We start from the raw sequence: 16,705 nt of genomic DNA, 5'->3' as shown, positions 1-16,705 counted from the left end.
TGTTAGTGTTTTCAAGAGCTGAAGTTACATTTTCCTTTCTCATAGCATTCTGTTTTATGGAACAGAAACTATACAAAGGGCATTATATCGAGCTGCCAAATAACACTTTGTGTGAAGGGAATGCAATGATTTGACAAATGTCTTTATTGTTACTTTTCTCCTGGTCTTTCTTTTGATCCTTCAGATTTTATCAGCTTCTGAAAATAATAAAAACCTTATACCACGTCATCTTCTGATTGCATAGGCCATATAGTCCATTGCAGAATATCAAATGTATTAAAACTTACAAAGTCACTTTGAAAATCTTACTTCGTTACATTGATCTCTTTGAAAGTAGTGCCTCCTATTTATTTACCTGGAAACTACAACAGATAAAACAATTTGATAGAGCAAATTCTCAGCTACAAAACACCATTTTTCAACAGTCACCACCATTAGCTGATTCACATCAACAAACTGATTGAGATGTTCTTCACTTTGTGGTGTGACAGCTGTGCATGGTCAATGACTGTCACTGGGTGTGATTTTTTCCACATGGGGGTTTACACACCTTTGCCTCATAGGCACTTCCATGTTAGACACTGTTTTGTCAGACTGCCCCTCTGCTGCCAACTGTCACACAGTACAAAAAGCAGGATATTGGTGGGAAGATTCAACCTCTACTGTCATACCACCACCATCCAAATTTGATGCTGTGGTCCAACATAATAAAATAGGTTCATAGGTTCATAGGTAAATTAGGTTGGAAAGGACCTACAAGATCATCTAGTCCTACCATCCTCCTAACACCATCCCTACCCACTAAACTACTAAATCAAATCCCTTTGCACCTCATCTAAATGCTTCTTGAACAGCGCTAGGGATGGTGCCTCAACCACCTCCCTAGGCAGGACATTCCAGTGCCTGACCACTCTTTCAGAGTAAAAATGTTTCCTCAAATCTAACCTAAAACTTACCTCGAGCAACTTGTGGCCATTCCCTCTCATCCTGTCATTATTTATCAGGGAGAAGAGGCCCACCCCCTCCTCACCACAACCCCCCTTCAGGAGTGGTAGAGTGCGATAAGGTCTCCTCTGAGCCTCCTCTTCTCCAGACTAAACAATCCCAGCTCCCTCAGCCGCTCCTCATAAGACTTGTGCTCCAGACCCCTCACCAGTTTTGTTGCCCTTCTCTGAACACGCTCCAGGGCCTCAATGTCCTTCTTGTAGTGAGGGGCCCAAAACTGAACACAGTACTCGAGGTGCGGCCGCACCAGAGCTGAGTACAGGGGGATGATCACCTCCCTGCTCCTGCTGGCTACACTATTTCTAATACAGGCCAGGATGCTGTTGGCCTTCTTGGCCACCTGGGCACACTGCTGGCTCATGTTAAGCTGAGCATCAACCAACACCCCCAGGTCCTTTTCCTCTACATTCTTCAAGCCATTCTGCCCCAAGCCTATAGGATTGCATGGGGTAATAGGAGACACTACTTTCAGAGCAGCCCTTGTATATACTTCACTCACAGTGTATACCTAAGTATTTAAAAATCGTAAGATATGTAGCCATAGTTTTTAAAAATCATTTATTATTAATAGGCTAGAATCGTTTTTAGTTGCAATCCAAATCGGTAGTAGAAGTAGTGACAATTATTTCACAATGAAGGAAAAGGTAACAGTGGTAATATTTTAATATAAATGTTACTAAGAATTGTCACCTATTAACTTCTCTGCTACTAATTTTAAAGAAGAAAATTCATTATAACAGTTTTGAAATGCAGATCTTGAATCTAGAAAGCAAAATCACAGAATCACAGAACTGTAGGGATTGGAAGGGACTTCTAGAGATCATCAAGTCCCAAGAACTTTATGCACAAGAAGAAATAAATGAGAAGTAACAAATACAAACTTTATGTTTTTCCTTTTGTGATTCTTTTTCCTTTTTTTTTTTCATGTACTTGATAATACCACCAGTTTAATAAAACAGGTTTGTCTTAGAGATAGCTGATCTTGGAAGATTCTGAAGAGACAAGGAGAAGTATTGTGATTCTTGACAAATGATGGCACTATGACCAATTCATAGATGTCTCATTGTCTCATTACCTATAGTAAGTTTTAAGGAAATATTGTCTGAAGGAGTCATGAATGTTGAAATAATTTAAAAGAATTCAACCTCACATTTGAGTATTAATGTTTTAAGGATTCATATATATATATATATATATATATATAAAAGTTAAAAAATTGTAAAATGAAAAAAGTAATATTAAATCCTACTTAAGTTCTCAAACTGTGCTAAACAATATTTTTTTTCTAGAAGGAGACCTGTTTATTTGCATTTTGAAAACTGCAACTTCTTCTGCATGTGTAACTGGGGAAACTTTCTTGAACATATTTTTTATCATTATTATCCTAAAAAACGTTATAAAAAATGACAAGGTTTTGAATTAGTGCATAGTTTTAAACTAGAAAACCCTTAGAATAGGAAAGCTAAAAACATTATTTTGTAATTACTTTGGTCAATTAAAAAGCAATTCCTTTCCTCAGACTTGCCAATTTGAACCCCAGAATACACTTTTTTTAATATAAGCAGTAGTTTCTGTTCCTTTGGTTCAATAAATATTCAGTAAACATTTCTTTTAGTGAAAATATTAATGTGTGCTGATTTTATGGCCTCTTTGAAAGTCTCCTTCTTCCTCTAATACAGCCTGTTTCTGGTTTCTTAGTCTGCTGCCCCTGTCTATTTATATTCTGATTTAGGAGTGAAAAATTAATATCACATATATTCTTAAACTAAAAAAATGTATATAGAGACAAGTGCTTGTTAGTATTTTTTATTTTTATATGGAACACGTAAGTGATGCTGTTGACTGAGAAATAACACTGCAGTGCTGAGTTATAAAGATAATGGAGATGAAAATTTTTGGGTAAAAAAAAACCAACATGAAAGCTATTCAAGTATACCCTTGACATTCATAATAAATTAACTTTTAAGTCACTTACAGGCTTGAAAGGAAATCCTCACCTCCCTGAAGCAATGACAGATGTCATATGCTAATGAGTATGGGTCTGCCCTCACAAGGTGCCATATGGAGAAGTCAGGGGGCAACAGGTACAAGTTGCAACAGGAGAAGCTTTGTCTTGATGTGATTTTTTTTTTTTTTTTGAGTGAGATAATTTAATCACTGGAACAATTTCCCTAGGGACTTGATACCATCCACATCATCAGAGGTTTTCAATATAAGATTGAATAGGATTTCTTTTTCTCACAAGAAATTGGAGCTAATGACATTCTGATGTTCCTTCTAATCTGGGCTGTTATATGATCATATGATTTCATGATTCTATTATTCTAAATAATTTGTATTTCTCTATATTAGTTATAGCACAAAATTAAACTAGTTAATTTGTATATATATTTTCACAACAGATAGCATCCATAAACTTGCAGTGTTGCATGTCTTCCAGAACATGCTCTTCAGTGTTGTCTCCTATATGCTACTGCCACATGCCATTTAAATCACAAAGTGCAATACCTGCATATTCAGGGAAGTACAGGATTTCTGATTACAACAGATAACTTGTTAGATTAAGGGTTGAAATCTGAGAAGCATATGCAGTCCATTATACACAGAACAGTTGAGAAATAATCACCATCAGTGAGAGCAAACACAATTGTGGCTTGAAGCTAAGTTAAAAAGATAGCAATGCTGTTAATAATTAATTCTGTCTGTTGTGTCTGGCATCCTGCCTATGATAGCAAAAAAAAAAAAATCCAATAGAATATTGCTATATCCCCCAGACTGTACAAATCCACCAGGGGTGCACTGTGGCTGATATGCTGTTGCCCAGCAGTACAAAATTAAATCAAGAAGTGCTGTCAGAAACACCCTCCCTCATCTCATAGAAAGCAATTGAATACAGGAGATGGGAGAGTGTTGAAAGCCCCAGACTAAAGTTGGAAAAATCTATCTATTGCAGAAAGTCTGCAAGCAGATGTTTAATTATTCCTGAGAGCAGCATAAATGTGCCTTCCCCTTGAATTTTCATCATTTTTTTTGTTTTGATTTTGTTTGTTTGTTTTTCATTTAAATTAAACTTAGTCCAAGCCTTTCTCAAACTGGATGGCCAGTCTCTAAGGCAGTTCTGTAAAAGAGTTCATATATCCAAAAGCAGATAATTCTTAAGCGTTTACTCAGTCCAGTTTCCTTCATCTATTTCTATATAAGTTTTCAAGAAATGTGATTGCAGTAGAAATACTAAAAAATGTTCATAACATGGTCCCACTGTTCTTGAAGTTAAGCTCTCCATGACCTTTAATATCTTTAGAGCTATCACATGTATTCTAGGTAAATGTTTTTATAATAAAATGAGAGAAGAAATTACAGAAATAATCTCTGCTAGCAATAAGATTTATTTTGTGTCTGTAGTATATTCATCATAGACCTAGGATAATTTATTCTTGCAGTGTGTATATCTTGCATGTTTTTATCCATTTCAAGTTTAGTCCACATATTTAGTCTGTTATGGGACTTATGCTCAATCTCTTAGGCTTAGATAGGTAAGTTGCTGTATAAAATTTTGTGCCCGAATCAAAAAATTATTGGAAACATCTAAATTGCTGATATTAGAAACTTCAACTATTCTCCTTGTGTTATTTAATTTCAAATTGTTTGTGAATCTCCTTATGCTAAACTATAATCCAGAGTATCCTAATTCCAGGAATTAGTTCATGGCTTTAATGTTAGACAAAATTGTCATTCATTCACAGTAATTCTTCCAGCCATTAGTTAATCTGTATTTTATTGTCTATTTAAATTCTACAACTATTTTTTCTGTTTTAATTTTTCTTTCTAGTGGACTTTTGTAAAACACAGATGATTAATTCCTAAAATGCTAAGCATTTTTCCTGTGCCTACAATGAATTACCAGTGATTTCTACTTTCTTCTAGGGAAATAAATTTCCATATTAATTTCCTTTTACTCAACTTCCCTTAGTTGCCCGAAAAGCTCTTAGTCAATACTAATTGTATTTTTTTTAAAAAGCAAAGTCATTTAATGATAAGGGTTACTCAAACTTTGGGGAAACAAACAAACAAACGAACAAACAAAAACAACAACTATATAACTAACAGATGAGTCCATGAAATATTTTTGCCTTATGGAAAGTGCTTTATCATAGTAGTTTTAAAAGCAATTGGAATAATCTTGCACAATCAGTTCCAGGTCAGAGATTTTTCACATCTATATATTCAAACAGGTACTTTCTGTACTATATTTACATTCATAAATACATCCTAGTACCCAGATCCTTTTGCATGTTTGCTTTCACCATAGTTCTTGGATAAGATACAAAATTCATGAAACAAGTGTCCAATACAAAAGTAGTTAAAAATAATTTAAGAAATAACTGTTGCATATTGTTCTGGCAGTTTGTGTAGGTGGCAAGTGCAATCAGTTCTATTCTATACAGTGCTATTAGAGCTAAACTACCCAGTGTATAAAAAGATTTTTTGCTTTAACTGTTAACTAATTATTGGTTATCTGGAAGTTTTTCTTACTGTTTATGCAGATGAAGATTGCAAACGACTTATTCATAATTTTTTTAACATAACCTTTTTCTGCAAATATTTTTTCCTTGAAAAAATGCCTTTTCATATTTAATATAATGGTCCAATCTTATTGCATTACTTGAACAGGAATATACACTGAAGACTTAAGTGTTGCCTGGTACAGTACAATGTATGAAAATTCTGTGCTTATTCAGGTAAGCACAAGTTGATAGTGAAGCATGCCATGTTCTCATTGCTTTTAGTGGATGCTGTTAAATAAAGGAAATCAAGCCACTGATCTATGTTCTCCCCTAAGTTGAGTGAACTTACTAGAAATGTATGAACTATATATACAAATAAAAAAAATAATAATTATTATGAATGATGTATGCAAAGTTCTAAATGTTTAGCATAAATTTTTATTTTAGAATTTGAAATTCACCTTCAAAAGAAACTCAAGATTCTTAGTAGCACTGATTTCTAAGGTGAAATGCTTAATTTAAAACACTTTTGAATATGGAGCTTAGGCATGAGGCCAGTGGGACTTCGAAACAGAGACATACCTCCTGGTTGGTTTTTTTTTTTTGGTTGGTTGGTTTTTGTGTGTGTGTGTGTGTCAATAATTTCAAAATTCATCATTTATTCCTCAGTGATTTCCACAAGTCTACACAGTGGGCAGATTCCATACTATTGTAGCTGCTTCATCTGACTAACTTTTTAGATTTGATCTTCTGTTTCATAGAGTAACATATGTATACTTCAACTTTTAAAAGTGTCAGTCAATTATTCAGAGTGGAACACTGACATATACAAGAGTATGATATAGTATGATATATTGCATATTAGAGTGAGAGTTATTTAATTGTTATAGAAAAATTTGCTTTGAGTTTGGTGTATCAAGCCTTTCAACACCTGCTAAATAACATGTATCTATTTTGAAACTGGTCTTACTGGAGTAGTTCATTCAAAAGCAATTTTACTAAGTCTGCAAGGACAGGCTTAAATGATAATTTTCAAATATGTTCTTTAAATATTTTTTTAAACATGACTTTTTCTCTAATTATAATGCATCATTTTTGTTTTACTAATTCTTTGAAAAACATATTTTTTCAGTTGTATTAAACACATACACTTCTCTGAAACCCTCACTCACACTTAAATTTTATTTTAAAGGTATTTGATATTCTCAGTTCAAAAACAACTTTAAGTCATTGTTGGCTTACAAATTTTTTTCTAAATGACAATGCAATTTCCTCATATTGTCATTGTAAGTGGCTTACAATTCTGAATTTTAGCCTTAGAGTAAACATAATACTTTATGAGAGGATGTGTGTAATACTCTGGAGTCAGTATTTTGCAGCTTGCACAATGTTGTCATGTGTGCAAACATCTGCCATGAAAAACTATTGCTAAATTCTGCAATATACATTTTTTTTAATACATTTATTAATATCTTGGTTTGGAATTTTTCTCCTTCTAAAATAATTTTGCATGTAATGCAGAATTAGGAATTCAAACACTTTCTGACAGATTTGTGTCTGTCTCCTTTAACAGATTTTTAACTAGCATTAACTATTATAGGTGAAGAATTTTTTAACAGGTTTTTCATTTCACTACAGTTTTAGGAAGAACTACACTGTCCATTTACAAACAACAGTCTAAGCAAAATACTACTCTTATCTAAATGTTAAGGTCTCTGTCTCTTGTACATTTCCCTTTTTAGAAAGAGATAATGCTTCTCTAATATAGTCATTAAACCAAAAGTAATTTTTATTTCCACAGCAGGAAGTTAGAGAGCCTAAAGATTCCCTCTCTTTATATTTTCTATGTATTTATTTTATGTTGAATTTTAATATAGATCAGAATTTATCAGTGATGGACTAATGGGCAACCAGAGAAAAGCTCTTTCACTCATTCTGTTTCATTCATATACCTGCCTGAAAATTGTTCTTTGACAAACCAGAAGTCTGAAATAAGATGCAAAATATCTAGTTTAATGCATATCATATATACTACATATTTTGGTAAAGACCGTTTTGACTAATAGGTCATAGAATGAATAATAAAATCATAGAATAGTTTGTGTTGGAAGGGACCTTGAAGATCTTGTAGTTCCAACCCCCCTGCTATGTGCAGGGACACCTTCCTCTAAACCAGGTTGCTCAAAGCCCCAGCTAATCTGGCCTTGCATGTCTTCAAGGTTGTCTCATCCACAACCTTCCTGGGCAATCTGTTCCGGTGTCATATCATACTTAAAGAATTTCTTCCTAATATTTAGTCAAAACCTACCCTCTTCCAGTTTTAAGCCATTTTCCCTTGTTCTGTTGTTACATGTCCTTTTATTAAGTTCGTGTCCAGCTTTTCTGTAGGCCTTCTTTAGGTACTGGATGGCAGCTAAAAGGTCTCTCTAAAAAACCTTCTAGTCTGCAGTCTGAAGAGCCCCAGCTCTCCCAGCCCTCCTCAGTAATAGAGATTCTCCTGGCCTCTTTGTGGCCCTCCTCTTGACTTGTCCCAGCATCTCAATATCCTCTTTGTGTTAGGGTCCCCAGAACTGGCTGTAGCATTCCAGATGGAGTCTCACATGAGAGAGTAGAGTAGCCTTTCCAGGTCTCTCTGGATGACATCCCTTCCCTCTAGCATATCAACTGCACACTCCGGTTGGTGTTACTTGCAACTTGCTGAGGGTGCACTCAGTCTCACTGTCCATGGTGCCTACAAAGATGTTAAATAGCACTGGTCCCAGCACCGGTCCCTGAGGAACACCTCTTACAACCAGTCTCTACTTGGACATTGAACCATTGATTACAATACTCAGAGTGCCACCAGCCAGCCAATTCCTTATCCAGTGTTTGGTTCATCCATCAAAATAAATTCATCTGTCTTGTTAAATTCACTGGGCCAACTTTTACCTACACTTTATCACACTTTCTTTGTTCCTTTCATACATTGCTTTATTATAGTGCTTCCCATCCTGTTAGTAAGATTTAATAATGGACTTTCTGCTGTGGTCTGACTTGAAAATCCAGTGTTGTCAGAAGACTGTAAAGCACACAGCCAAGAAAATATTCAGTTCCTTGTTTTCCAGAGCACATCCAAGGTAAGACAGGAAGAAGTTACCTTCTATTTTCTGGCAGAATGCTCTTTTATTTCCACTTATTTCAGAGCCACTTTATTACAGTTATTAAGAAACATTGCATGAGATCTTAAAGTTGTAAAGAGGATAAAATGAGATATTGCTGTACAAGCCAGATGTACACCACAAGTCCTAAATATCATTCTTTTGAATTGCAGAGGCCATTTGTATGTATGCATGGTTCAAATAAGAGGTATTGGCAGCATGAACAAATGTTGGTAATTCAGTTGCATGTACTCAATTCATGGGAGCCAAGGAAATCATTTTATGCACTTACTTTTACATCAGATAATAAAATTCTCATCAGGGTCTAAAGAAACACTCTTTGGCTTCCTGCTTCAGATTTAGGGATGAGAGATAGAGAGCAATCTCCAACAATGTAGCTCCAAGGACTGGAAAGAGCATGTCACAGAAATTTGATGCTGATATCAAAACAAAGCAATCCAAAAACATCACCATAATTTAGCTTCTGTTTCCACTGAATTAGAAAGGCTTGCAGTGCTTGGAATGCAAATAATCTCAGAGGTTTGCTATGTTTGATTCCAAACAATAGAAATATATTATTTTCTCTGAAGGTTTTCCTTTCCTTCTTGAACTGTAACATCTAGGACAGAAAATTAGCATAGGTAGTTCATGTTTCTACCTCAGAAAGTATTTGTAAAGTGTCTTGATCTCAGCATTGTATCTTGAAAGATTTTCCATAAGTATGTTACAACACAAGCAATGGTCAGCTCTTTATTCTTGGGGTCTGTATTCAAGTGGTGTGTGTGCAGTTTATTTTCACAATAGTTAGCACTTGGATATTTGGTCTTTTTGACCAACGTTTTATTGCTGTTCTGTAAGAAACAAGGTGAAATTCTGTTTCCTCTGTTAGTAGAAGCTTTCCTTAGCCCTTAAACTGGGTCGTAACTTTACCCATGTTTCTTGCATCAGGTTCTTGCATAGATCTTATATAAGTCCTGCATTTTGGTCAAAGAAAACAATATATATGTACTTCCTTCTCCCCGAATCTTCTTTTTGGACTAAAAGCACAATTTTTTCCTTTCTTCTGTATGGCGTTAAATGAGAAAATACTGAAAATAAGGTTCACTTTAATGTCATCTTGATAAGTTATGTCATTTCCAAAACCTCTTGGCTTTCTACACACTGTAGAACTAAGTAAAAACTACACCAAAATAACTGGGTAAGTACTAGAATAATATCCTGTGTGCAGACATAGTCATGCTACGATGAATTTTGAAGAGAAGTTTAGGGTAGCGTTCTAGACTTGCCTAGACTTAAGACATATTCTGATGGCTCTGTGTGTTTTTGTTTTTTATAAATGCTTTTCTTTGCAATTTCTGTGATCAAATTTTTGCAAGTTACCTTAGTCTATAGAATTCCTTAAATCATCTGAGTCTTCTCTTTCCTATATTTTATGTAATGTTTTAACCCAATAAGCAGCTGACCACCACAAAGCTGTTCACTCACTTCCAACCCCCCAGTGGGACTGAGGAGAGAGTTGACAAAAAAATGTAGAACTCATAGTTGGAGGAAGAGGGAAAGAACTGCTGATTATTATCTGTTTATATATAGTGATGCACAGGCAATTGCACACCACCCACTGACTGATGCCCAGCCAGTTTCCAAGCAGTAGCTGCCATCCTGGCCATCTTCTTTCAATTTTATAGGTTTTTCACAAGATGACAGGGAATATCCATTTGACCAGTTTAGGTCAGAAGTCCTGGTTCTGTCCCCTGCCATGTACTTGTGCCCCTTTAGGTTCCCTCACTGTTAGGATAGTATGAGAAGCTGAAAAACTGAATTGTCCTTGGCTCTGTACAGCACTGCTCAGCTGAGTTATCAACAATTATTATTTTTTTTTAAAGACAGATCAAAACATCATATATGAGTCTATGAAGAAAATCACTCTGCCCCAGCTGAAACCAGGATATGTTACCAGAATTACTGCCTTCTTTTTGGTATTTTTGATTTAAAGAATGCACAGAAAGTTATTCATTTTCTGACATGTTCTTATATTATTTATGACATACCTATTGCTTTTCTTAAGTCATAGTTCCCTACTGAGCCTATTTTATATCTATTCTGTCAATATATGCAAGGTATTTCTGTATGATACAGTTTTATTTTTACTTCAAAAATGTAATTAGTGCATCTAGTCTTGCAGTATTATGACAAGACATGATGTTAGGTAGATGAAAATTCACCTATGCAATATTAGAACAAAGCAAATTTGCTTGTAGCAAAAAAATAACACATTATGTCTTGCTTTGAATCCTTGAGTTTTCTACGCATATATATCAATACTTTATTTAATTGAGCCAAATATTTGTTGTGAAATGTTAGACTGTAAGGATATTTTTAAGCACAGCTTTACTATCTGATTGAATTAATGTCTCTCATATTTATTTTCAGTCCATAATATAACTCACTAAATTTTAATTTTTCTGTTCTTATTCTTTAGTGCAAGCATAGAATGATCATACTGTGTATGATTCCTGATTTTTATTCAAATTTAGGTAAGAAGTTTATGTTTTTTTGGGAACAACGTTTTATCAAAATTCTCCTATCCTCAGTGTAAATACAGTCTTAATTCTAGTGCTGCTTGAAAACAAGGCAGGGTTCAAAATAAGATTTTTTTTAAAATAAATTCCTCTGCAGCTTTTGTGAGAGTCTAGCTTCTGTAGTGCAATTGTATGCATGTGCCACTACTCAAATTCTGCTAATATACTGTACATCTGTTTCATGAACAATGCCTTGTGCTTGACAGAATGCAATGTTATAAACGTATCCCTTCAAACAGCTTCAAAGTAAAAATAAAATACAGCAAGAAATTAAGACTGTCTTTAGTTCCTTAATCTTCTGCCTCTATGGTCTTGTGGATTAATCTTGAGCTTGGATAAATACACTTGGCAAGAAAATGCTTTCACTCACTGTTTTTTTATTCCTTTTTTTTTTTTCCTATAAATTCTCCAGACTCTCCAGCCTGGAGTGCACAGCCCAGAGTGCACATAATTGTTTTCAGTGGAGAACTCTCTAGTTACTATGATCCCCAGTGGGATCTTCAAATTCAGTACACAATTAAATTTTCTGGTGTTTTTGTCAGTCAGGCATTGGCACTGTATACCTGTACTTAATATACACCACGTAGATAAGACTGATTTGCAAAGTTCATTCAAAAATGAATTTTATTTAGCAGTTTGTGAAGGTGATAATGGAGGACTGTTCAGGTTGTTTTAAGGATAGGGTTTCAGCCTTGACAGATGGGGAATTATGTCTGCTGGTTATTCTATTCATTTTTGCCTAAACTGGTTGCTTGGATACTTCATGACAAATCTTTACTAATTTCCAAAAATTTTTCCACACATGCATAAGAAACTGATGTAAAACTACCAAAGATGGTTCAAAGACTTCATTTGTTCACCTTGCTCTCCCTGAGAAATGAATGTGTCATCATATTACCCAACAGCTAAACTTAGAATATTCAAGTATTCTTGGTAATACCTTTAGATTAAGTGGTAGTTAAAATGGATTAATCATTGTATACTTTCTCTGAGTCTTCAAGAAAAGCAGTATTTATGAAGGAAAATAAATCATAAAGAATGCATTTTAATACATATGTTTTCACCTGCTATTAAAATTTCCCATGAAAGGGGTCATTGCTCTACGTAGTTTAACCTAAATGCAAGTATGAAGATAAAACTATTTCTTTGGACAACAAGGAAGGTAGGATTTGATGTGACATAACAGAAGAAAACAATGTGAAAAAGAAACTTAAAAAGCATCTCTTCATCTCAATCTCATCAAAAAGCATCTCCTCATCTCAAACATCTCAAGCATCTCTTCCTACTATTTTTGAAACAAAATAGGGCTTCTTGGTTTCATCAAGGTTCCTGAATAATGAACTAGTTATTCAATAGAGAAAGATATGTTTTAAGGAAGGTGGGAGAGGTATTTAAACATTTTTTTGCAGAGAAACAAGATGGATTTTTTTAATTTATGTTTATTTTTATTTCAGACTGGGCTATTTAATTTTTTTTTACTTTATTTTTCTCCTTTGTCCATGATATTTATATGTAATATGTCACTTCAGTTTTCTCTCTTCAGTCACATAAATAACTGTTACACTGAAAAAATTTATTCTAGTTTATGTCAAATATATATCTCATCCTGAAATAGTAACACTTCTTGAAATATTACAAAAAACTATGGAAATTAAGTGAAAAATGTTAACTCTCAAATACATATTTAATATCCAAATTCAGTTACTGAATAATTGCAGCAAAATACTCAGAAACCTTCAGAACTAAGAAAGCTTCTCTTCATTTACATTAAAATGGAATAAGAGATATGTTTTTATCTATTTGTGAACATTCCACAAAAAGGAAAATGAGGTTGAATTCATGGAACAAGTTATTCACAGCTAATTACACACTTCTCTAGCATCAATGAAAAATCAGCCACAAATGTACTGCAATAACTTAGCAACGTGAACAGGAAGCATAGCTGTTCCCTGATGCACATGAATACAAGATGCTAAATTGTATGAAAATAGCCCCAGGATATTGTTTCAGATTTGTATTGAATAACTCTGCTGCAGTGGAAAGCAATAGAAAAACAGAATTTTTCTATGGGTAAAAAATGTTTTAGGTAAAATCCATATTCCCATAGATCTGGAGTTCAGGTTAAGTTGCAAACACTCACTTGGCCAGTTGCTTTCTTCTTAACTGTATTATTTGTTTGCTTGGTAAATAAATAAATGAAAGTTATGTTCTTCACATTTCACTTCTCTTCTTGCTCTGATCCTTCAAGTGGACCTAATCCCATGTTTGTAATATTATAATCCCCTGCTATTAATGTGGTGTCACACATATTCAGTATTACACAGCTAGAGTGCCAGAAGGGACAGTGAGCCTTGAAAAGAACAAGATATTCCAAAGAAAATAAATAAGTATCCAAGTGAAATAATATGAAAACTTTTTCCATACATATGTAATATGTGGACACAACTGTATGTTAGTGAAAGCATAATTTTCTCCACTGAGTTTGAAAAGACTCACTTTTGTTCCCCTTAGGCTACTCAGGAGGGCAAATATATTGATTTCAGATATGAGGACATTAAAAAGGCATAATCACAGTTTAAAACTGCTAAGGGATATGTTTTTCTAAAAGAGTCACATGGATCTTTGAAATAAAGGTTTTGGAAGCAAATTCCTCCAGCGGTTCTATTTTATTTTCCTTCCACTGGAAAATCATAGAGGATAAGGGCAAAATAAAGGAAATACCTCACATCTTTTGGGGCATGAGATTGTTAAGTAAACATCAGGAAACATTTATTTTTTCCATAGCTCATGCTAACAAGAGGAAGCCTGTTCTATTTTGCTGGCTCATGGGCTCCATTCAGATCACAGGGCAGTAGACTTGATGAGTCATGTTATTTGAGACTGTAAGTTGTCCCAGTAAACCTCTGAAAATGGAATCTCCATTGCACAGGTATGTATCTTGATGTCCAATACCTCCACTTAAAATCTTCTAATTTTCCTCTGTGCTTGTCTTTTCCTTATGAATTAAATAAATTTTGCTTCTTCTAAACTCTACATGAAATGCTGCCGCTGAGATTAAAAACAAAAAGCAAATATAAATCCTTCTAGTGTGCATTTCATTTGAGAATAAAGTGTCCATAATTCTTTTCTTGATACTGTAAATCCACAATCAGACAGAAAGTAACAAGAAGAATCATTTTAATAGGAGTGTTGAGCAGAACTGAACTTTAAAATGATTCTAAGTCCATTTAAGAACTTTCCTTTCATTCCACATATCTCTTTCCCAAAAGCACTTGTGTGGGAATGTATTTTTAATTATCTTGAACATCCAATTAAATTCCACATTGCAAACTTTAGCCCTGATGAGAAGATACCTGCCAGGGTATAGCAAGAGTAAAATGCATCTCTCCTGAGAAATCTCTGATTCCATTTTTCAGTTCTTGTATTACCATTCTTGGGCTTATTTTTTCAAACATTAATCTCAAAATACTGCTGGCAAACAGTTAAGTGGTGGTTCATTATACTGCCCAGCAGGCAGTGAAATCAGCAAGAGTAAGGGTTTGTTGGACTGCTCCATATGTTTATTTGCTAGCATGTACAGAAAACAGCCTCACACATGGATCCTGAAAACGCTGAATTAAGCAAATGTGGAAAGAGTGGCCAGAAGAGGGAATGGAGGAGGGGGAGAGAAGATTCAAATGCAGATGGGAAATTTCTTTCTTGTCACAGGTAAAGGATGTCAGGACACTGAGTATAACCACAGATGTCATATACCACAGATGACCAGCCAAATCTGAGGCCCCCAAGTTCTTTCTGCCTTTGCACACAGGCTTCATTCAAGCCCTTCCTAGATTTTGGCCCCAGGTCTTCTCCACAGCTCCAGGCTGACCTCCAAACCATGCAGATAACTGAGGCAGTGTACAAAGGAAGGTCTTAATCCTGAGGCCTTACTTACCATCCCCAGCACTCAGAGCAGCCCCTTCTCTTCTCTGTCCCAAACTGCTCAGTAGGATGAGACGAAGTTACAGGCAGCTTGTCTTCATTTTATACCCTAAAGTTTCTTGTTGCTCAGCTCTGGTGCCTTCCTATCTCTTGGGATGGGTGACCCCTGCAAGGAGTACAAAGATCCTGTGATTCATAACCTTGTCAGAAGAAAAATGGAAAAAGACAACAGCTAAGTTTTGTCCTCACATTTCCATTTGCTCAATTTTAAAGTTTTATGAGAACTCGAAGTAAAAGATGACTAGTGGCTTTCCTATGGCTACTCATTTTTTTACTCACTTTTGCTTCATTTTTGGTGACAATATCACCAATGGAAGAGGGGTATAAGAAGATTTGTAATCTTATCTATACTATGACTATTTTATTTTTATTGCATTTGGGGAGATCAGCTGCAGGGGGTTCACAATATCAAATTAGGAGCATACTTAACTTTACACAAACACAGAAGACAGTAGCTAAGCCAAAGGGTTTGTAATTTCAGTAGCTGGCAGAAAACTTTCAGATAACTCTTTTGCCAGCAAAGTGATAAATTAAAGGATGTTTCTGCCCAGTGGATAGGCACAGAAAGAGAGCAGGTTTATAGAAATCTGTAAAAGAAAAAAATAAGAATAAGAAGAATGGAATGGAATGGAATGGAATGGAATGGAATGGAATGGAATGGAATGGAATAGAATAGAATAGAATAGAATAGAATAGAATAGAATGGAATGGAATGGAATGGAATGGAATGGAATGGAATGGAATGGAATGGAATGGAATGGAATGGAATGGAATGGAATGGGATGGAATGGAATGAGGATTCAGTTGGGCAGGGCCATCACCTAGTCCAACACTCAGACCATTTCAGTGTGAACCAAAGGTTAAAACATATTACTGAGGGCATTGTTCAAACACCGACAGTCATGGATCCTAAATCATCTCTCTAGGAAGCTTGTTCTAGCACTTGAATACCCTCATGGCAAATAAATGTTTCCTCATATCTAGCTCTATCTCATGGCACAGTTTTATGGGATTTCCACGCATTCTGTCATCAGTTCCCAGGGAGAAGAAGCTGGCACATTTTTCTCTGTTTCTTTCCCTCATAAAACTAAAGACAGCAATGTGGTCACCAGAGTAGACAAATGAAGTGTTCTCATTCTTTCCTCATACGGAACACTGTCTCAGATTTTTGTTGCCCTCCTCTGGGTAGTTTTAAGAACTTAAACATCCTTTAATATACATCTGTACAAAACAGCAATTCACAGAAAATTATATTAGCAAATGGTGAGAAAGAATCTAAAGAAATAAAAATAGTCTAATAATAGAAAGAGCTAGATTATCACTCCCTTGAATTTGTTCCTCAGAATCCTTCACCTGAGAAGACACATGCTTCTGATATCAATAAAAAAGTTCCCTTTACCTAAAAAGCATAGCTTTGTCAGCTACTGTTATATTACTTGGTGTTTTCTAGTGCTTTGGTAGTTCCTGTTAGATGGAGTTCATCACCTGTGATATACTT

This window comes from Cyrtonyx montezumae, unplaced genomic scaffold (genome assembly GCF_038088225.1).
Source record: "Cyrtonyx montezumae isolate F1298 unplaced genomic scaffold, pur_monq_1.0 scaffold_0, whole genome shotgun sequence".
NCBI lineage: Eukaryota > Metazoa > Chordata > Aves > Galliformes > Odontophoridae > Cyrtonyx > Cyrtonyx montezumae.
The sequence above is the reverse complement of the archived record's forward strand: the minus strand, read 5'-3'. Positions refer to the sequence as shown.